Source organism: Lemur catta, chromosome 12 (genome assembly GCF_020740605.2).
Source record: "Lemur catta isolate mLemCat1 chromosome 12, mLemCat1.pri, whole genome shotgun sequence".
In the NCBI taxonomy this organism is placed as follows: domain Eukaryota; kingdom Metazoa; phylum Chordata; class Mammalia; order Primates; family Lemuridae; genus Lemur; species Lemur catta.
This window is the reverse complement of record NC_059139.1, coordinates 31,605,218-31,619,408: the sequence shown is the minus strand read 5'-3', so window position 1 is coordinate 31,619,408 and position 14,191 is coordinate 31,605,218. Positions and strand designations below refer to the sequence as shown.

The window sequence follows — 14,191 nt, the reverse complement described above, 5'->3', positions numbered from 1 at the left end:
CTTAATCATAGCTCACTGGAAATAACAAAGTAAAGAAATTCTGAGCAGTGGGAAAGGTGCAACCCCCTAAATGGGGAGAGTTTAGGCACCTACAGGAAGGCAAGAGGCTTAGAAAATTCTTCCAGCCTACAGCTAAGGGAAGGAAGGGATTTAGTCACAGGTATTTTGTAAAGGGTGCTACACTGGGGAGACCAATACCATAGTTTTGGTCTGAAGTTTCTGGCCTTACATGAATGTCTGTGGTCACATTTAGTTTCAGAAAAAGTTAATATGACTGAAATGCAGTTTAGAAGGTCTGTGTTTTAGCAGAAGTTTTGAAAGACTGCAAACAGAAATATCAAAAGGACTTACTTGGCATTTTTTTTCTTTCATTTTGCACCAAAAACCTCAGATGGCCTCTCATCTCCTATCCTGGGCAACAGCATTAGATCTAGCTTCTCAGTAGCTTAGGACTTCAGCACCTTTCTTTTTGTCTGAATCCCTGGAGCTTTTAATGATTTTCCTCTTATCTTCACATTGCCCAGGTGACTCCAGATAAGCAGAACAGGAAAGACATTTAAGCATAGTCTCTACAAGGAAGTTTGTCATAGGCCACCCAGCTCCCAGGGCAGCCTGCTCCTACCTCTTCCAAGAGAAATCTAAAAGGATTATAGGCCTGGACACTCAGCTTATAAATAGGAAACTCACTTTGGGAATTCCCCTGAGATAAGCCAGGCATGTACTTTTCAGCCAAAACAGACGTGCTTTATTGATTCCCTTACAATACGTTGAGACCAGTAAAAGTTAATCTTGAGGAGAAGAGTACTTGCCAGTCTTGTGAAGTCCTTTCTAGGCCTACAGAAGTATCCCTGGCATGACCAGAGGACTGTTTGTGGGTGTGGTCACTTCCCTAGAGATGATAGCTCCGTCACTGAAAGGGAATGGTAATTCTCCTAAAGTAGGGTTGAAAAATTTAAATCTTATAAACAAGTTTCCCAGGGTATGCTCCTTACCCCAGGAGGTGCTTTATGCAGTTGGCAAGGGATTTTTGTTTGTCACAGTGGTGAGAGTGTGTTTGATTACTACTCTTTCCATTCTCTCCCCTGGAACCTGGTGAGCTTTGTAAGTGCTTGACAGAAGAGACATTGTGCCAGTGTGGGCCCAGGCCTTAGGAGACTAGAGGTTTTCCTTTTTTTCTTTCTTGGAGCACTCACTTAGGGAACCCTGATTCATCACTTAGGAGTCTGACTCATCCTTCATGAGAGAGATGGGGAAAGACCCTGAGAATGTATGGAGAAGAGAGGCCCAAATGAGCTCAGTTTCTAGCTATCCTTGCCAAGGTGATAGGCATGTAAGTGAACCAGCACTAACATTTAGGGGTAGTTTGCTACTGAGCAAAAGATAACATGCCCAGAATTTGGTACTTGAAGGCTGGTGTTACTGTAATAAAAGCCTAAAATATGTAGCATTGGATTTAGGACATAGCAGTGAGTAAAAGGCCTCAAAGGGGTTATTAGTTACAATGGAAGGGCCTTTAGGACATGGTTGATGAGGGGTTAGAGGACAGTGAAGAAAATGTTATCGGAAGCTAGAAAAAAATGACTGTTGTTCTATGTTAGGAAGTTAATGAAGTTGTTGCCCGAAGTCATGTGCCAAATAGAAAATGTATCTAATAAACTGGTGGATCACATAAAGTATTTAAGTGGGATGCCAGAAGGACCTATTGTTCATTTTAGCCGCATATGATAAGATAGGAAAAAGAGACATATGAGCTAAATAGAACTGTTAAAGTTTTGAGGAGAATTTGGAGAAAATATAAAGGATTCAGGACTTGCTGGATTTAAAAAAAAAGGTGTACCTTATCTTAGTCTCTCCCAGTAAAATATTATCAAAGTAAAAAAATTACTTTAAGGCACTGATCTAATCCAGGCTATGGGTGGCCATAAGAACCTTTATTAAGGTCTCAGAAATATTTAAGAAAGGGCCTCATATACCTTCTAAGTATTTTAAGGGCATGCTTCTTTGACCCTCTTAACTAGACAACGGTATTTTTAACAATATTAAGTGCTTTACATCACAGTGACTTCTTGGGGATAGGTATTGAAAGGCTTGTCTTGGAAAAAAATGAAAGTGTGTGTGACTTTTGTTGAGTTGATTATAAATTGTCGTGTAAGAACCCTGAAATGTTTTAAAAGAAATAGTATCAGCTTGGACTGAAGAAACAGAACAGTGTAAAATGGAAAGAAGTCTTTAGACCACAGCATAGCTTAGAACATGGGTTATTTTTTTATGGAAAAGAAAAGATGACTGAGAGCCTGGAGCCAAGAGCCGGGAGAGTGAAGCCAAGAGCTGCAGAAAATCTTTACCTAGAAGCAGGGCTGGTCCCTAATCAAGGAACTGTGTGTTAATCAGCTCAAGCTGCTGCAACAAAATACCATGGTCTGGGCAGCTTAAACAACAGAATTTTATTTCTCACAGTCTGGAATTTGGGAAGTTCAAGGTCAAAGTACTGGCTAATTTAGTTGGGCTCCTTTCCAGGCTTGCAAACGGCTGTCTTCTTGCTACGTCCTCACATGGTAGGAAATATAGAAGATGGGCCTTCTTACAAGGGCACTAATCCCATTATGCAGGCTCTACCCTCATGACCTAATCATCTCCAAATACCATCACATTAGGGGTTAGGGCTTCAACAAATGAATCTTAGGAGGATACAGTTCGGTCCACAGTAAACTGGCAATATATGTCAAATGGATTTCAGAATTGCTATGAACTAGTGACCACTGTGTACCTCCTATTCTCCCCTTTTTGAATGAAGTATTCATTAAAATTTTCTTATCTCTGTCCCACCATCTTATGGTGGGTATGGGGGGCCAGGACAGACATTCACATAGAGAGGAAAGGTATTCTGAGAGCTATGCCTGGGAAACTATATCTAAGTAGCCTCATCTGCACTCGGACCTGATGGAGATGACAAGATTTTAGACTTTGAGGGGTGGGGATTTTAGGAGAGGTAATTAATTAATGTTGCATGTGGGTAAAATATAAATAATTTGTGGTGCAAGGGTAGATTGCGATAGGTTAAAGATGTTTGCAACTTATTTTCTGCTATTTCCATGAAGAGGTAGGATCTACTTCTTCTCCTCTTGAATCTTGCCAGCATCTTTAACTTTATGACTAACATAATAGAATAATAGAAGTGCCAGTTTCTGGTTCAGGATGTAGGAGACCAGCAGCTTCTATGTCCTCTCTCTTAGAATACTTGTACTTGGAACACTGAACTACCGTGTTAGAAAGCCAACTACCCTGGCATTTAGACAGTGAGTGCCAGAGATGCTAGAACTCCAGCAACCATGGAGGAGTCCTGCAAAACTGAGAATGGTTACTGTGTCTTTGAAATGATCGATAAAGCATTCATGTATGTGAAAAGCATATTTAAAATTTTCTATGTGGTGATTCTTAAGTGTGGCCTTCAGACCAATAGCATCAGCATCATCTGAGAAATTATTTTAGATATAGATTTTGGGGCTTCACTATGGAGCTACTGAATCAAAAACTCAGGGGTGAGACCCAGCAAGCTGTGTTTTATCAAGCCCCCTGATGCACATCAACATTTGAGAACCACTGATACGAGATTAGAAATAAAAGTTTATAGTATGTACCCAATTTCCCAAGAATGCTAATGCTGTATTCATTGAGAGAAGATTGTACATAGTACAATACCTTGTTGAGATCTTTACCAAGAGAGGCTAACTACACTACTTATATGATTAGACTATATCATATAACACACCTGTATTGATCTGCATTTGTACCTATCTATTTCATAGCTCCATAGATTTAAGCAACTGAAATTTCATTACATCTTTAATTATAAAAATGCCTGAGCATTTATGTATTTAAATATATATATTTTAAAATTACTTTTATATCTTCAGTTTACAGTTAGGACATTATGTTATTTTTTAAAAAAATGTTTGAAGGTGGGCTATGTTATTTAATAATTTTATTTTAGGATGGTATATTATACAACTATGTTTAAAGATGGTGAAGTATTGGGTCAAATAGGATTGAGCACCATTGTTGCAGAAGATTCTTGAGAACCCCTAAAGTTGGTTAGGGAAATTGGAGAGAGCCCAAATCACCATATTGACCTCAGAAACTCTCTATATCCCAGATTTATGATGACATTCCTCACCAGAAGGGCCAACAGAGAAACAATTGAATCCTAGAAAGGGACCTTTCAAACTGAGCCATCACCTGTAACTTAAAAAGAAATAAAAAGTTTGCCATATTTGTTTCAGGTTTTTAAAATAAAAGAAAGAAAACACTACAAATAAGTGGGAACTCTCTTTTTCCTTCTCTGAAATCCTCTATTCTTCTATCTCCTTTCTTCAGAGAAAAGCATTTTCATGAGTTAGGTGTGCAGCCAAGCCATGTGGTTTTATTTTCATTACATATGTATGCGTTCATAAAACAATAAAGCGTTTTCAAATCACAACTTGGTAACTGAAAAAAGGAAAAAAAGTAAAGCATTTTATGTATTTTTTGCATTTACTTAAAAAAGTGTTATTAGAAACATTCTGCAATTTGCTCTTTTTATTCTGCTGTTATCCAATCATAATATTTATAGATCTAGTCCACTTATTAAAACTTCTGTTTATTATTCCATCTTATCAATATACCACAATTTATTGAACCTTCTTTCTTAAAGGATGAATATCCTGAATTCATACATATACCTATACACACACACACACACACACACACACACACATACACACACATTCCTGTACGTGTGTACTAAGCTGTGTGTGTGTGCTCCATTTCTGAATTAGTCTTTTACAGATTTTTCTACTATGTTAGTCTTTTCAAAGACTAACTTTTATTTCTTAATCTTTATTATACTTTCTGTTTGGCCTTTTTTATATAATTGATCTCTACTCTTTATTATTGTTTTCTTCCTCATTGATTTTCTCTTTTTATTTTCTTTTTCTAGATTCTTTATGTACAATTTACTTATTTTAAATTTGACATTTAAAAAATATGCTCAAGTAAATATAGTTCTTTCTAGTTGCCACATTAGTGGCATCACACAAGTTTTAAAACAGTATTTCTATTATCTCTCAGTTTAAATATATCACAATTTCCATTGTGGTTTTCTCTTCAATACATTTTTTAGGAGTATAATATCTTAGACAAGGTTGTCCAGAGAAGCAGAACCAATAGAACATATATACATATATAAGAGGATATATATTATGGGAATTGACTCACTCAATTATGGAGACTGAGAAATCCCATGATATGCTGTCTACAAAATGGAGAACCAGGAGAGCTGTTGGTATAGTTCAGTCTGAGTCAAGTGGCCTGAGACCCAGGGGAGCTGATGGTGTAACTCTTAGTCTGAGACCAAAGGTCTGAGAACAGGGGTTGGGTTTGGGGTGGGGAGTAGGACACTGGTTTAAATCCTGGAGTCCAGTTGTCCTGGAGCTAGAGCACTGATGTCCAAGGGCAGAGAAGGCAGATATCCCAGCTCCAGAAGAGAAACCAAGTTCTCCATCCAGGCCCTCAACAGACTGGATGCTGCTGCTCACCACATTAGTGAGGGAAAGCTTTACTCAGTCCACTGATTCAAATGCCAGTCTGTTCTGGAAATACCTTCACAGACACACCCAGAGATAACATTCTATTAGCTATCTGGGCACCTCTCAATCCCATTAAACTGACACATAAAATTAAATGTAACATGTGGCTTTTAGTTTTTATATCCAGACTCACAATAACAAGCCTCCTACTTTTGCATTGTTGTTCTCTAATTGTATATTGAGCAGAGAAAATTAACCATATAATACTGATTGTTTGGGACTTGTTAAATAGAGCTTCCCAACCATGAATAGATTACTGGTGTGTCAATGTGTTCATTTCTTCAGCTCTTGGAACAGCCAGGTGGGGCTTGGAATTAAGAGCTGAAGCCACAAGTAGCCTCAAAGTACCTGTGGCTTCCCAAAATTGGGAGACATAGACTTTATGGTATAGTTTATTAGGCGACTTCCATAAATATTCCATGTGCACTTGATAACAGTGTGCATTTTCTATAAAAATCAAGATTAAGTGTGTCATTCAAATTTTCCCTCGTCTTAATATATTTTTTTAATTTATCCATCAGTTTCTCAGAAAAGAATATTATTATAAAATCTCCCACTATTATTATGAGTCTGTCCATTGCACTTGTACTTCTGTCAGTTTTTGCTTTAAATGTTTTAGGGCTTAGTTGTAGAAGGCTTACAAGCTAATGATTGTTTAATCTTGATGGATTTTTCCTTTTAGCTTTATGAGATGTCCCTCTCTATCTTTATTAATGACTTTTATCTTAAATTCCATTTTGTTATTAATATATCTGGATCAGCATTCTTTTGGTAAATATTTGTCCAATCTATTTTTTTATCCATTTGTTTTCAACTTCCTTGTGTGTTGCTTCTTTTAGTGTGTCATTTATCATCCAAATCAGGACTCAAGAGCACAGAGATGCTATTGATAATTATGCTACAATAATCAGTAAAATCCAGAATGGTCTTAGCACACTGGGACATGTAACATTTACTTATAAGAAGCATATAACTGGATTTTATTTGTAATCAAATATGATATTCTATGTTTTAGGGTAGACTTAATACATTAATATTCTTTGTAATTACTGCCATATTTTGATATTTATGACAACTTAATTTGTATTTTTAATACATTTTATTGAATTGCATAATTGTATAATGCTTCTCTCCATCTTCCTTTTTTCTTATTTTATTCCTCTTCTTGCTTTCTTTTTCATTGAAGAATTTTCTTTATTCTCTTTCTATTTTCCAGTGATTCGAAGGTTATTCATTTAATGTAACATTTTAAATAATGGTATATCTTAAATTTTAACATGTATATTTAACTGGAAGATGTTTGAAGTCATTCAGTGTCTTCACCCCCCTCCTATATAATACCCATAAAATATAAAGACCTTAGACCACTTTAACTCTGATTTATCCCATGCTATGGTTGTCTGGTATTTTTATCCCAACTTGTTTTAACATTGCCTCCTCATTTCATCACTAATGTATTTTGTAGCCAATCCCTATTTATATTTAACAGCAAGCTTAAAATGGCTTTATTTCTTGCATTTTACTCTTTCCTTCTGGGTTCAATTCTTCTTAAAACACCTTTTTTGGTATTTCTTTTAGCAAAGGCCTACAAAATAATACACTCTTCATCCATGTATGTTTGAAAATGTCTGTTATTTTATTTTATAAAGTAAAAATCATAATTTTTATTTTACAAAATGAGGAATCTGAGTCATAAACTGTATAAATAAAATTCTTAGACTGGGAAACTCTTAAAAGCAACCAACAGCGAATGCCAAAGACAATAGAATAATATAATTTGAGGAGGAAAAAACTCCTTCTCTGAAATTCTATTCTTAGCTGACATTTACTGATATAAAATATGTTGTCTAATTATCTTGCTTCCTTTGATAAACGAGTCTCCTCTTTTTGATAAGTTTAAAGATTTTTATTTGATATTCTGCAGGAGTGTTTAGCTGGGTCTAAGCATGAATCTGTTTTTCTTATCCTGCTGATGACTTTGTGCTCCTCCAAGCTGAGATTCTTGTTCTTCACATCTCTCTGAACAATGAGAGACTTTCTCTAATTCTGTTTCCTCCTTCATAACTCTTCCTAGTGCACCACTGGACCTTCCCATTCCATCTTTCATGTCTCTACATTTATCTTTGTCAATTTGTACTGAATTCTGGGAGATGTGCTTAGATTAGTCTTTCCATTTATTCATTTATATTTTCTTCGCCTTTATTCTTATGTTCATTCACTGATATTTTTTCTTTTAATTTTATAAATGTGTGCAGGAAACTGTTAACTTTGCAGATGTGAGTTGCTCAAACTCTGCACCTTCCCAAGAAGGGCGTGTCTTCAGAACTTGCCCTTGGACAGCTCCTAGGAGACACGTTCTGGGCTTTTGGAATATTCTGCCTGACTGGGGTGTTTTTGTGTACCTGAGGCCTGAGTCACACAGTACCAGTTTGACCAGATAGTTTATGCCAACACTGTGATTTACACTGAGAACCTGTTTTTGCTCTGCAAGGCTGAAGTCTGAGTAGCTGACGTGCCTGCATGACCACATCCCTACATGTCTGACTCCCAGTAAAAACACAAGAGTCAGGGGAGCTTTCTTCCTCGGTCGACACTTCACATGTGTCATCACACATTGCTGTTGGCATCATTAAGTATGTTTGTGTGATTCCTTTGGAAGAAGACATCTAAAAGTGTGTGCCTGGTATCTCCTGGGCTTCGTTCCATGTGCCTTTTCCCTTGATAATTTTAATGTGACTTCCTTTGCTGTGATAAACTATAACCATAAGTAGAATAGCTTTTCTGAGTCCTTGTGAGTCCTTTAAGTGAATCATCCAGCCTAAGGGTGGTCTTGGGGACTCATCTCACACACTATGTATTTTTCTTTCCTATACATTCCATTTTAACATTTCTAATTAGTCTTTTATCACTTATCCTATTATTGTGGATAAACATTATTATTTCTGTTCCTTTATTTCTTAGAATATCTTAAATTTACTTATTTAGAGTTTCTGATATTTAAAAAAACTATTTTTTGTTTTTTGGGTGCAAAATTTGGCTCCTGAGCCTATTGATTCACCCCTATGGTTGCCTGGCACACAGTCATTTGGAAACCAGCTCCAACTCCAGCTCCACCCAATTCTATGGTTATCTGGACCCAGGGTTGTGGAAGCATTTCTAAAGGGTGGATTTAAACTTACTTAAGTTATTGCTGGATTAAATGGTAGTTCTACTTGTAGCTCTCTGAGGTATCTCCAAATCCTTTTCCACAGAGGTTGCACTAATTTGCAGTCCCACCAGCAGTGTAAGAGTGTTCCTGTCTATCCACATCCTCACCAGCATTTGTTGTTTCAGGACTTTTTTGATAGAGGCCAATCTCACTGGGGTTAGGTAATATCTCATTGTGGTTTTGATTTGCATTTCTCCAATGATTAGAAGTGTTGAGCACTTTTTTTATATGTTTGCTGGCCATTGTTCTGTCTTCTTTTGAAAAGTTTCTGTTCATTTCCTTTGCCCATTTATTGATGGGGTTGTTTGATTTTTTTCTTGTTGAATTTTTTAAGTTCTAGATAGTTTCTTGTGCAAAAGACATTCTATAATAAAGACATCTGCACCCGAATGTTAATGGCAGCACAATTCACTATTGCAAGGATGTGGAAACAACCCAAGTGCCTGTCAATTCATGAGTGGATTATTAAAATTTGGTATATGTATACAATGGAATATTACTCAATTATAAGAAATGACGGTGATCTAGCACTTCTTATATTTACCTGGATAGAGCTTGAGCCCATCCTCTGAAGTGAAGTATCATAAGCATGGAAGAATAGGCTCCACATGTACTCGCCGTCAAATTGGCACTGACTGATCAACACTATGGTGCTCACACAGTAGTAATATTCTCCAGGGATTAGGGGGTTGTGGGGGGTGGGGGTGGGTGGGTAAACTCACAACTAATGGACGCGGTGAGCATTGTAGAGGGGAAGGACATGCCTCTAATCCTTGCTTGGGTGAGGCAAAGTCATAAAATGTAACCAAATTGTTTGTACCCTCATAATATCCTGAAATAAAAATAAATTTAAAAAAATAAATTTACTTAAGTTAGACCTCCATGAGTTTCTCTGGTTCTGGACTTGTCTTTATAATAAATGTCTGCTTGGTGTGAATTAGATTTTAAACTCACATAGACAATAGGATTGGGGTTCTGATATATTTTATTAAGTTCTTTTCCCTTTTCTACTGCTCTGGTTTTGGCACACATTCTTACTGCTTCTCCAGGCTAATGGGTAGCATTTAAAATTGTTTCTCATCTTCTTTGTTTCATGAGTTTAGTGAATGTTGGAAAGAGTATATAAAATATTGTCACCTACTTCCATGCTTAAGCAGACTAGTTTAGTGTTTAATGTATCGAAATAATTTTATCCTAGGTTCAGCTATCTTAAACCATAGGGACACTTACTTGTATCAGAAATCCAGTACAGTTTTAAATCAATTTTTGTGATTTGCTTTGCATTTTCCTATATTATCTGGGTGGCTTCTTATTTTAGTGTCAATTTCCCCCCACCCCTTCTTAATTGTTTAAGGGTTAATGTTGTATACATGAAGGTGCAGTTTCTCCGTGTGTAGAATCTGGAGAGTCACAGTTATCAAGAGGATACTAATAGAGCACTTTTTTTTTGGTTTTTGGTGGACCCGCTCTTTGAACGTCATTTTATCTATCTTAGTTTCTTCTAAAAAAAGGACCAAATCTTATTTTTATAAGAATTCCTCATTTATAGCTCAAGTAGGAATATAAAGAGAGCACTGTGTACTAGCTTCCAAAGAATTTGCATGCCTAATCCCTCAGGAATGTGAGTAGTTAATTATAAATATGATTGGACATCAGAAGAATGGAAGTGATAGGACAATTATAAAAAAGGGAAGAAATATTAGTTGAAGAAAAGAATGCAGAAATTTATAAAATGCTTAATAGATTCTTTACATCGGTTACCATGGAGGATGATTGGTGTGTGGGCAAAAAGCCAATAGATTGCCCAGGAAAGGAACTCAAACTTTCTTTTACAGCAAGTAAGCAAGATTGATTAGGAAGTCAGAATGCCTGGACACTGCAAAAACTCTAGGGAATGGCAGTGCTTCAGTTTTTTAGTGTAAGTGATTAACAATATAAGCAAAATTTGAGAGATAAATCTGCAGTTTCATGAAGAAGAAAAATACAGGTCAAAAGAACAAATGTTTATTTTTGCCAAGATTTCAGGAGACATCACTACTACTTAGATTCAAATTTAATATAGAAACAAGTATATTTTAGAGTATTTTTCTATAAACACAACATTTTTCCAGTTCTTATAGCCTTTGTATGGGTGATAGTAGTTGTCTTATTACCTTTCAGGCATACAAAAATAAAGGAAAGAAACATTAATAAGATTTGTCAATAATTTTAGGATGTTGCCCCGATGTGTTTATTTTTCTATGTGAAAGGGTAGATGTCATTTTTAAGTTTATTTGTGAGTGTGAGCATATGTATATGTGAAAGAATATCTTTTATAAAGACCCATATTATACCTTGCATAGTTCACGAAATGTTATGTTTAATTATTTCAATAAGCCCAGTAGTTTTTCTGACCAGGTCTTTAATATGGATATGGTGTGAAATTAGTAGGACTATCAGGGACAAAGAAGATGCTAACCTTGGTAAACAGAAGCAAAATATATATATATACATACATATATATATATATGTATATTTGTGTGTGTGTGTGTGTGTGTGTGTATATTTATATCCTCCTTTCATTGCTCTAAATCTTTCCCTGGATTTACCATATTGACCAACATCTGGATTTTGTTTCTATCTGTCCTGCCATTTTCATATTAGCAGATTTTCCAGTTCCTGTCCTCTTTTATATTCTGCCTTTTACCTGATTCCTTCATAGGACCCTTACCAGCTCCTTATTTATCTATGCAACCCCAGGCAGATCTTATCTTGTTCTGTTTGTATCTCCCTCAATTCATACTGTTGCAGACACGTTGATTTAACTTTGATTTTTGTGTCTAATCGCATATCCAGATCCTGTAGTAGATTCCCTGATTTCTGTTATTTCCCTTCCACTTAAGGTCCACTTCACCTACTCTCTGGCAGAAATTTCTTTAATTTAAAATTGAGTTTAAAAAGACACCTAAGTGGGTTGCATGAATGTACACATGTGATAAAATTGCATGGGACTAAATACACATATACACACACAGATGAGTGCATATAAAACTAAGATTGATTGATTGTATTAATGTAAAATTCCTGGTTGGAAATTTTACATTGCAAGGGAGACTAGGGAAATGTTCTGTGGAATTTCTGTCTATTATTTCTTACAATTTCATGTGAGTCTACACTTATTTCAAAATAAAAAGTTTTAAAAAACACATAAGTGGAAACATAATTGAGTGTTTTGTGTTTCACTTTCTGTCTTCTGCAAAGTTAATAATCTTGAACAAGATCACAAATAATCACCTCTCCATCCCCAACCCCAGCCAGTTCTCTAGGACAGCACATTAAATGTTATATGCATTAGGATCTTTCAGCTAAAACCATCTCTAAATCCTAAATTATCTTTCAGTCGTAGTCATGTAGTCATTCACTCTGCCAGTGAATAAATCTTTATTTAGCACCTATTATGAATCAGGCATTCTTGTAGGCACTGGAGTCATAATAAATTTATTTGTTCCTGGCTTTAATGAAGTTTATTTTCTTTGATGAAAAGTATTTGTGGTACGCTAAGATCTGCTGAGCTTTTAATTTTAGTTTGCTAATATTTGTAGGCTGCTTCATTGATATATGCATCTACAAATGACCTCTAATCCTTTCCAACAAATAATTGTTTTCAGGTAAAGAAATCTCAAGATTATAAATAAACATAAAAATCCACAAAGATTTAAGGAAGTGAAGGAACATGATGAGATCTCTTATGATGGAGCCAGTATTGATGTAGAAGTAAAGTTTTATTAATACATTTGAATAAGCCCATGATAAGCAAAGTGACTCACCTCATCCAATGGACTGCTTGTGTAAATCACAATTGAGAAGAGATGGAATTTCACTAAATTCTTAAGAGGTAACAGACTCTATTTCTAGCCTCAAAATTCACTCATTATTCTCTCCCTGGACATATGCAACTATAATTTAAACTTAAATTGAATCAAGGGACATGAAGATAACTTTTTATTTTAGGAGTGTGCCTAGGGGAATAAAAAGGAAGAAAAATCTCAGAAGAATTAATTTCTTTCTAACTGGACAAATTTATTTATATTTCCATGTTGATAGGCATATATCCTGAATGAGAAACTTAAAACTTCTAAAGTCATAGTAAGGCCCCAGTTGTGACAAGGACCATCTCTGCTCTTTGGTATTCAGGTTTTCCCCATTCAACACAGGAAATGAGTTGGAATTTGTTTTGCAAGGTTTTTTTTTTTTTTTGTTTCCGGCCTCTGTTTTGTAGAACATTTTTCCTGTGATCAGGAAGACTGATCTGTAGAAACACAGTGATAACATCACTAACTCTGTGATCATTGGCCTATCTAAAATGCAGGATTTTACGTATTCTAGGATGGGCAAGAAGTGACGTTAGGGGGTCTCCATGTGCATTCACTAGAACTTTCCTTTTTGTTTACTATTAAGGACTGTAGGTATGAGATTTGACATGACTTCTCAACTTTCGTGTTTTTTGCCACAGAAAGACTGTGCAGGTTCATTGTTCATGTTCAGCACGTCTCACGTTCAGAGTGCAGCTGACACACTCTGACTTGCACAGCCACTGCCTTTGACTTCCTTAATACTCTCATCCTTCCACTCCACCATCTATTCCACTCATACACCTCCTCCTGGCCCTGCTTCCTTTATTTTCTGTGCTGGATTACATGTTTAATTAGGATTTATTATTCTCATTATTGTTGCCAGTTCCATTGATTACCTTTTTTGTTTGTCTTTCAACAAAACTCTATCTATAGACCAACAACACTGCATCAATCCTTACTGGAGGAAAAAAACATATAAACAATTGGATCAATAACACCAGAAATTCACAGTTTTCGCTTTCAGTGGTTTCTTTAACACCAAACTTTTTTTTTTGCTTGTTTACTACTTCAAAACTTGGGAATTCTCTTTCAATTTTCCTAATGTGATTTGACCAATATTGTGGCTCTGAGGAATAAGCTTTTCTGATATATGGGTATGGGAAGTCCCCACATTTTGCAAGAATGCATCTGGGAGGGTGATTTGGAAATCAAAAATGGCGGGAAATAGTTGTGTTTTGTTTTCAAAAAAGCCACTGTGCAACTTGCGGTTATCCTACTCTATCACCAAACTCCTGACTGCATTTACATTGGGCTTTGAAGAACCAGCTGCTGAAAGTGATAAATCAGCAGCTGAAAATGATGAATGAGAAACTCACTGGAGCTCAAAATGAAATATGGGTGCTTTTCAGCAACGTTAGAGTGGTAACTAGAGGTGGCAGTGAGTGGTGATTGCTGGCAAATGTATGAATATGTGTATTATACTAGCAATTACACTTGCTTATTTGAATTATTTTTGAAGTCCTCTT

At 36.0% G+C, this 14,191-nt stretch overlaps 1 long non-coding RNA gene across 1 annotated transcript in view; it reads left to right on the top strand.

The window, feature by feature from the left end:
• Positions 1-12,544, top strand: part of LOC123648060 — a 32,466-nt gene extending 19,922 nt beyond the window's left edge. Inside the window, exon 4 of the long non-coding RNA XR_006738470.1 lies at positions 12,480-12,544. This is a non-coding gene — a long non-coding RNA (uncharacterized LOC123648060). The remainder of the gene's footprint in view (positions 1-12,479) is intronic.
• Positions 12,545-14,191: the final 1,647 nt, after the last annotated feature.